This window comes from Octopus sinensis, linkage group LG14 (genome assembly GCF_006345805.1).
Source record: "Octopus sinensis linkage group LG14, ASM634580v1, whole genome shotgun sequence".
NCBI classification, from domain to species: Eukaryota; Metazoa; Mollusca; class Cephalopoda; order Octopoda; family Octopodidae; genus Octopus; species Octopus sinensis.
This window is the reverse complement of record NC_043010.1, coordinates 58,365,967-58,375,639: the sequence shown is the minus strand read 5'-3', so window position 1 is coordinate 58,375,639 and position 9,673 is coordinate 58,365,967. Positions and strand designations below refer to the sequence as shown.

The 9,673-nt window shown below is 38.3% G+C and overlaps 1 protein-coding gene across 2 annotated transcripts in view; it reads left to right on the top strand.

Moving 5' to 3' along the window:
- LOC115219371 (protocadherin beta-15-like) overlaps positions 1-9,673 on the top strand; it is a 149,883-nt gene that overhangs the window by 26,558 nt on the left and 113,652 nt on the right. Inside the window, exon 1 of one of the 2 annotated variants that reach the window (XM_036509088.1) lies at positions 1,058-1,144. The exons of the other annotated variant lie outside the window; for it this stretch is intronic. The gene's annotated coding sequence lies outside the window, so the exon portion shown is untranslated. Of the gene's footprint in view, positions 1-1,057; positions 1,145-9,673 lie in introns of those variants that run through there. 2 annotated transcript variants of the gene reach the window in all.

Sequence of the window (9,673 nt, the reverse complement as noted above, 5' to 3'; positions counted from 1 at the left end):
ATCCAAATGCTTACAAATTACACGCTCACAAAAATATACACACAACACACAGTCAGAATTGTATATCCACACACACAGACATATATATATATATGGAAACCTACACATACACAGACACACATGCGCATACATATCTGTATGGACAATCATAAGACATGAAAATCCAAGCCCAGAATACATGCATACACACAGGCAGATATGCTATTCAGGCCTACACACTGACATGCTCCTACACATTCACAAATACAAGCAAACACACACACTCTCCCTCTCTCACACACACACAGACTACAGCTGATTCTACCCCCTCCCCTGGCCACAGATCAATATACAAATACATTCACAGACATGCATATACAAGCACATGGGCATGCATGTATATATGCACACATATTCACATGTTGAAGTGCATACATACACATATACATACATATTACATTCATGTATATGCAGCTGACGCACATATAAACAAAGATATATACACACGTGTGTGTGTGTAGACACATGTATACACGCAGACATGTATTATTAACACACACATATATGTGTATCTGTATACAGCTGATACACATACATACATGCATATAACTGATACATATATACAGTCATACACATGGCACATGTATATACATACCTATACGCATACATACTTTACAGACACACACATTCACAGATGTGCAAACATACACATATGTATATCTAAAGATACACACACACATACACAAATATATATATATACACATACATAAATATATATATATACATACATAAACATGGATATACACACACCTATACTCACAGATACATGTACAAATAAACACATGTATACACAAACACAGACACACACATGCATATACACAGACACATGTATATACACACTCATACATACACAGACACGCACACATACACACACGGGTCCAGACAGAAAGAGGGAAAGAATCAACAGTAGAGGCATGTAGTTCCGTGTCTATACTAGTAGTAGTAGTAGTAGTAGAGGTGGTGGTGGTAGTAGTTACATCAGTGATAATAGAGAGAGAGAGAGAGACAGAGTGAGAGAGAGAAAAGGTGTGTATATGCGTGTGGTATATGTGTGTGTGTGTGTGTATAGCATCAACAACACATCATGGAAGATGACATAGATAAGGTGAGTTTTCTCTTCTCTCTTCTTATTGTATATATAAATATACACACATGAGTATATATATATATACACATATATATAAATAAATAGATATATTTATATATATATTATATATATATATACATATATATATATTATATATACATACATATATACAACCATATATGTATATATATATACACACACACACACATATATATATATATATAATATATATATATATATATATATATATACATTCATTTAAAAAGCTATATATATACATGCATAAGCTATACAATTTGCCTGTTGGTATATCTCTTTGTCAGCTCCTAACTTCTGTCTATCTGTCTTTCTTCTCTTTATCCATCTGTCTATCTCTTATTCTCTCTGTCTCTCTCTCTCTCTCTCATAACACTTTCTTTGTGTTTTCACTTGCTCTGTCCCATCATCTCTGTCTTTGTCTCTGTCTATCTAGCTCACGGCTTTTCATCTCTTTCTATCTGTCTATCAACATATCTATCTATCCGTCTATCTATCAACCTGTCTATTTCTTTTTGTCTGTGTATTTGTCCAACAGTCTATCTCTATCTATCTATCCATCCATGTCTGTCTATCTGTATGTCTGTTTAACTACCAATCTATCTATCTATCTCACCAGCTGTCAGTCTGTCTGTCTATTTGTCCATCAGTCTATCTATCTATCTATCTACATAAATATATATATATGGACACACACAAAATATATACATGTAAATGTATGTTTATATATATATATATATATATATATATATATATATATGTATCTGTCAATCTGTTCCTGTTTGTCTATCTGTCATTCTACCTGTCTATAAATTACATACACACACAAATGTACATATACATATATATCCAATTGTTGGCCTACCATCCTTGCTAGATCAGGCTGTTATACTTCACAAATACAATCATGTCATACACTAATGCTCACACAATCATATATCTATCTACCAATATGTGTGTGTGTGTGTGTGTGTGTGTTAGTGTGTGCTTGTCTGTCACCTTAACAATGTGTTAGTGACTTTTCTTGAAAGTCACTCTCTTTATGACTTCTCTCTGTCTTTCTCTCCCTATTTCTCTCAATGCACACACATTTATCTATCTGTCTGTCTATCTATGTATGTCTATCTACCTGTCTGTCTATCTATCTATCTATCTGTCTATCTATCTATGTATCTGTCTATCTATCTATGTGCCTATCTATCTGTCTGTCTATCTGTGTCTATCTGTCTGTCTATCTATGTGTCTGTCTGTCTATCTATGTGTCTATCTGTCTATCTATTTGTCTATCTATCTGTCTGTCTATCTATGAGTCTATCTGTCTGTCTATCTATCTACCTAGCTTTGTGTCTGTTTCGTCTGTCTGTCTCTATCTATCTATCTATTTGTCTATACATCTATCTTTTCTTGAAAGTCACTCACCACAACAACAACAACAACACCAATAGCAATAACTATTCTAAACCTTAAAGCACAAAAGAGAAAGACAGCTGTCACCCCACCCTCCCCTGAACCATACATCCACCACCACCTACAACCACCTTAACTAACAATACTAAAGCACCACCAACAATACCTATACAGTCGCCACTAGCAAAAATACCCACTACTTCTTTAGCCAAACACCACAACTATAACCAAAACTGCTATCACAGCACTACTACAACACTACCACATTGATGATACCACTGCCAACACTACAGCCGTTGCTATCTCTTCAGTAACACTACCATCTTTGTTTCCAACACAAGCTACCACCTCACTGTCAACACAACTACCACAGCCAATACTACAAAAGACACCACTACCACCACACTAATGGTTCCACTAAGACCATTAGCAACACCATGACCACTTCTGCTAACTCCAATGCTACCACTGCTAATACCACCATCGCTGCCACTGCCAGTACCAACTTCCCTACCACTGCTAACAGCACTACAACTACAACCATATCTATCATCAACATAAGCAACATCTTCACTACTAACACCACTGCTACCAATACCGTTAACCCCAATCATCCCAACAAACACCACCACCACCACCACAATCACCATCATCGTGACAATCATCATGACCACCACCGCCACCATTATCATCACCACCACCATAACCAACAGTAGTACTACTATTACCAACAACACAACTACCACCACAGCTACAACACCACTGGCAACTATTTTCTTTTCTTACTCTCAGGGCAGATAAAAATCATGTACCAGTCATGTACTGGGGGATCAATTACATCAAAAGTTCCTTCCTCCTAAGAAATCATTAAAGGATTGAGGAGAGATACCTTCCTCTTCAGTGAAGCCCTCATCAGATCTTCCAAGTACCACTTGGAAAAGAAAGTGAGTGTGAGTGGAGAAGTACCCTCCCCACCCCAGTGAATTTATCGAAAGATGGGAGGTTGGCAAAAATGGTTAGGGGTGAATGGAATTACACTAAGCATGTGCTTAGAGATTGGGGAACAGCAATTGGGCAAGTGAGGGCTTATGCCCCCAATCGTGAGGGTGTCCTTATGCCTGTGAGATTCTTTGCTTGGACCTTGTTAGAATCTCTCCAGCACCAGGAAGACAGTACCCATAAATGGATTCACATATTTTGCATAATTTTTATCTTGCCCCACTCCTCTCTTTTTCTTCTCTTCATCATTCTAGGTGAATCCCCCACCCACTCCAAATTAGAAACTATCCCTGTAAAGCTTCTCTCATCAGATGCCCCAGTGGCAAAGAAAATAAGTCATCACCATCATCATCATTATTATCATCATTGACAGATAAGTGGATTAGCAGAATCCTTAATCTCAGACAAAATGCTTAACAGCCTATCTTTCTGCCTCTTTATGTTCTGAGTTCAAATCCCGCCAAAGTCAGCTTCACCTCTTATCCTTTCAGAGTCAATAAATCAATTTCTTACCAACGCTGGGATTCATGTAAATAACTTGCCCCTTTCCCCTAAAATTGCTAGCTTTGTGCCAAAATTTGAAAGAATTATTATTATTATTATTGTTGTTGTTTGTTATAAAGGTGTCGAGCTGGCAGAATCGTTAGCACGCTGGATGAAATACTTAGCAGTATTTTGTCCATTGCTACATTCTGAGTTCAAATTCTGCTGAGGTCAGTTTTGCCTTTCATCCTTTTGGGGTCGATGTAATCAACTATCACCCTCCCCCAAAGTTCAGGCTTTGTGCCTATAGTACAAAGGATTATTATCATTATTATTACTATTTTTCGGGGGTGGCAAGCTGTCAGAATTGTTAACACATTGGGCAAAATGCTTATCAGCATTTGCCTCATCTTTATGATCTGAGTTCAAATTCTGTCTACGCTGACATTGCCCTTCATCCTTTAATAAAATAAGTACCAGTTGAGCACTGGGGTTGATGTAATCAACTTACCCCCTCCTCCAATATTGCTGGTCTTATACCAAAATCTGAAACTATTATTATTATTTAACAGAACACAGGACTAGGAGAATCGGTTGTATACCTTGGTGGTACTTTGACATACGCCTTTGTGTTCTAAGTTCAAACCATACTTGTCATTCTTGCAAATAGGTGCAAGGGTAGATTTTAATGAACCATATTCTCCTTGCCATGCACACAGGGATGTAGTGGGGACAAGTATACCCTTTAAAATTTAGTAGGGGTGGGGAATGAAAACACTTTGAAAATCCCGAGTTGGTCCTGGGTCGCACCCCTTAAGCAAATTTCATTCCTTTACTTATGTACACACATACCAACTTATTTAAGGCCTTATGCTTCTATTAATAATTATTACAAATGTTTTTAATTCATGCTTTTAATTTCATATTTTATTATTTGCTTGTTTTTTCCTTATTTTTCTTTTTGTAAAATTCCCAACATCACATCTTTGTGTGAAATATGTTTTAGATATATATAGGAAAAATAGTTGAAAATGCACTGAGAATAATTAAAATATTTTTTATTATTATAATATTTAATGCTTTAACCGGTTTCACAATTTACACTGATTGTCAAACAGTTCAAATAGAAAGACATGGCTTATGTTGCAGTCGTCTTGCTTCTGACTTGTGTTTGAAGCTTGCCATATTTCTATAGGGAATTCATGGCTCAAATTAGTAAATGTTTTGAATAGGATTTGATGGGTGGAGGATAGTCACATGACTATATCCCTTCATATACAGATACATACACATATATGCAAGCATACATACATACATATACAGATATGCACATTATATTGCCTTCATCACCATCATCTCTTAGAGTTCATTTTCCATGCTGGCATAGGTTGGACAGTTTGATAAGACCTGGTGAGTTGAAGGTCTGTACTGAGCTCTAGTGTCAGTTTTGGTGTGGGGTTCATGGCTGGATGCTCTTCCCAATGCAAGCCATTGTACAGAATGTTGTGGGTACTTTCTTTATGCCACCAGTACTGGTAGTGTTGCCAAGTAACCTGTAAGCCAGGAAAAGAACAGGAGAAAGCACCCTTCAGTAAGATGGAGAGGGCAGCTTTATACCAGGTAGTGAAAGGTTCAAATATGATAGAAGGACAAGCATAGGCGTTTTGCTATAGAAATGCATGGTTTCCCGATACTATATAAGGGTGGATAGAAGTAGTTGGAAAGAGGATAAAGTGGGGTGCCAAAGCAAACTCTTGAGGTACAAGAAGAGGAGCAGAGGCATGGGTCAGGAGGAGAGCGAGTAGTTTCATAAGGGTTTGAGAGGGGAAAGTAATAGATGGGGGTAGTGGGTGATGAACAAGGGTAGAAGTGCAGCTGATAGGAGATATCAATTTGAAGGGGGGGGGGGTGAAAGATATATAAGTATTTCATGAAGGTAGACAGATTGGAAAGCAATGGGATGATGGACAAGGTGTAGGAGCAATGGGGAACAGAGAGTAGGATATGAGAGGTGTCAAGGTGAAGTATTGCAGAGAAGAGGGAAAGATAACTGGAGGAAAAGAAAGGAGGAGATTGGTGGAAACAATGCTGGAAGGGATGATGATGATAAAGAGGGCTGAAAGTTGTTGTGGGGGGGGGGGGCAGAAGGGAACTGTTAGAGCAAAATGTAGGGGAAGTAATTTGTGTCAGTTCTGCTGCCAAACGATTACAATAGCTGAGTAGTGCCATAGACAGAGGAGTGATGGAAGGTTGAGGTTAGAGGAAGGGGACTGGAGGGGTGAGATGTGAGGAATGTTTAAAGGGGTAGGTCTGTCAGTTACAATCATAACCAAAACTGGTATTAGGCCCTCGGCCTTGCTGTGATAAATGGGTCTTCTAAAGTACTACGAATCCTCACTCATCTCAATCCTTTGTCGTCTCCTCTGTGAATCTCAGCCCCTTCAGACTGGCTTTCACCACTTCATCCTATGTCTTCTTCTTTCTCACTCTTCCACAACTACCATCCAATTTAAGCATCCGGCTCCTCTTCATGCAGCTGTCCCCCATCAATGTGCATCACATGACCAAACCAGTCCACTTTTCAGTCTTGCACTCTGCATTTGATTCATTTTATGCCTGATTTTTCTCTCGGCACATAAAATCCACTGATTCCAAATACTGCATTGTGTTCCAGTGCCTATTTTGGCATGGTTTCAATGGCTGGATGCCTTTCCTAATGCCAACCACTTTACAGTGTATACTGGGTACATTTTCACTCAGTACTGGTCAACAAACCATGGAATGGACCACCTTCAAGTTTCCCTCTCTGTCTTCCATACACCAAAACCATAAAAGACATGTTTACTTTCTTGTATTTTTCTCACAGCTAGGCTGCAAATGTTTAAGTTTATTTTAGTCCTTTTGATTAATACTCTGTTGTGTATACTATATAAGTATATATATATATATATATGATAATAATATAAATTATAAAATATATAAATATGCATATATACATGCATGTACATACCTACATATATATACATGTATATATAGGTACAGGACGTCAAAAAAAACATGAAAAAAATGAGAAACGGGAACATAAAAAACAAAAACATGGAAAACAAACTTTTTTTTTCAAATAACAAAAGAAACAAATAGAGAAACAAGACAGGAAACACAAAGAACATTCCCTTCATCAGTTGTCCCCTGTTTTATCTACTCTGAGTTTCGAATGTAGGGACAATACGCGACTTCATTAAAACAGTCGTTCCTGCAAAGCAAATTTTAAAAAATTTGGGATTGCAGACGGTTAGAATGGTGACAAAAACAGGACAGTGAGAACAAAACAGTAAAAACAAAGAGTAAGCCATAGTGAGGTGAAGTGGTGAATGCTGGGGAAACGAGCTTTGAGAAGAGACAGGCAAAAGCACATCTTGTCCTTAAGAAGGAAGTGGAAGAAAGAAAAACAAAAAAATACATACAAAGAAAATCATATCTTTATTTTAGATCTCACCTTATAAAACCGATAGAATTTTTTAATTCCATTTTTTCTTATATATATATATCATCATCATCATTTAACATCCGTTTTACATGCTGGCATGGTTTAGACTGTTTGACTGAGGTCTGGAAAGCCAGCAGCTGCACCAGGTTCCAATCTGATCTATCAATGTTTCTACAGCTAGATGCCCTTCCTAATACCAACCACTCTGAGAGTGTAGTGAGTGCATTTTATGTGCCATCAGCACAGGAGCCAGTCAGGCGGCACTAGCATCATTCACATTTGAATATAAACATATCCGAAATTTACAGTATTATATATCCATCATGGCTGATCTTACCAATCGGTTTTGCACTAGGGGTACATCATCATCATCATTGTTTTACGTCCACTTTCCATGCTGGCATGGGTTGGATGGTTTGACTGAGGACTGGTGAGCCAGAGGCTGCACCAGGCTCAATCTGATCTAGCAAAGTTTCTACAGCTGGATGCCCTTTCTAACGCCAACCATTCCAAGAGTGTAGTGGGTGCTTTTACGTGTCACAGGCATGAGGGACAGTCAGGTGGTACTGGCAACGACCACATTCAAAAGGTGTTTTTAGATGCTACCTACACAGGAGCCAGTCTAGTAGCACTGGCAATGACCTCGCTTGAAAGTTGTTTTGCATGTGCCGGTAAAGCGATGCTGGCAATAATCACGCTCAAATGGTGCTTTTCATGTGTTACCGGCATGGGAGCCGATCCGTGGCCCTGGCAACAGTCACGCTCGGATGGTGCTTTTAACGTCCCTCTGATATGAGTGCCAATGAAGCAGTTCTGCCATTGGCCACGTCAGCGATTTTGATTTGTTTACATTTGCCTCAATAGGTCTTCGCAAGCAAGCAAAGTTCATTGTCCAATATGGAGTGTTAGGTAACAATCTGATTATATAACCCTATGCTCATCAGAGATAGCCAATATGGAATGCAATATGGTGACTCACTCTATTGAAAGGTGTAGAAGTGCATCTTTCTCCTGACTTATGGACTTTTAGGACGATTTATGCACGTGTGTGTATGTATATATATAATACATCATCATCATCATATCGTTTAGCGTCCGCTTTCCATGCTAGCATGGGTTGGACGGTTCAACTGGGGTCTGTGAAGCCAGAAGGCTGCATCAAGCCCAGTCTGATCTGGCAGTGTTTCTACGGCTGGATGCCCTTCCTAACGCCAACCACTCCGTGAGTGTAGTGGGTGCTTACATATATATATATAATACATATATATATAATACATATATATAAAATACATATAGGTGAATACATAAAATACATATAGGTGAAGGCCCGTGGCTCAGTGGTTAGAGCGTCGAGCTTACGATCGTGAGGTTGTGAGCTCGAATCCCGGACCGGGCTGCGTGTTGTGTTCTTGAGCAAGACACTTTATTTCACGTTGCTCTAGTTCACTCAGCTGTAGAAATGAGTTGCGACGTCACAGGTGCCAAGCTGTATCGGCCCTTGCCTTTCCCTTGGACAACATCGGTGACGTGGAGAGGGGAGGACGGTATGCATGGGCGACTGCTGGTCTTCCATAAAATAACCTTGCCCAGACTTGTGCCTCAGAGGGTAACTCTCTAGGTGCAAACCCATGGTCAGTGTCTGACCGAAGGGGGTCACCATACCATAAAATACATATATATATAAAATACATATATATATAAAATACATATATATATAAAATACATATATATATAATGGTTGTATACTGTCAATCTAACAAGAACTGTATAGCCCTAGGAAGCATCGAACGCCTCCTGATGGAGGTGTTCGATGCTTCCTAGGGCTATACAGCGGTGGTGTACCCCCTACTGTCACGTTCTTGTTAGATTGACAGTATACAACCATTCTATCGCCCCACCACCGTACATGTCTCTACGAGAGATTTAGAAATTCAATATTTCTTACATATATATATATAATACATATATATAAAATACATATATATATAAAATACATATATATATATAATACATATATATATGTATATTTATACATACATACATATATATATATATATATATATAATATATATATATATATGTATGTTTATATACATTATTTATATATAATATATATCTTAGCTATGATGGCTCTC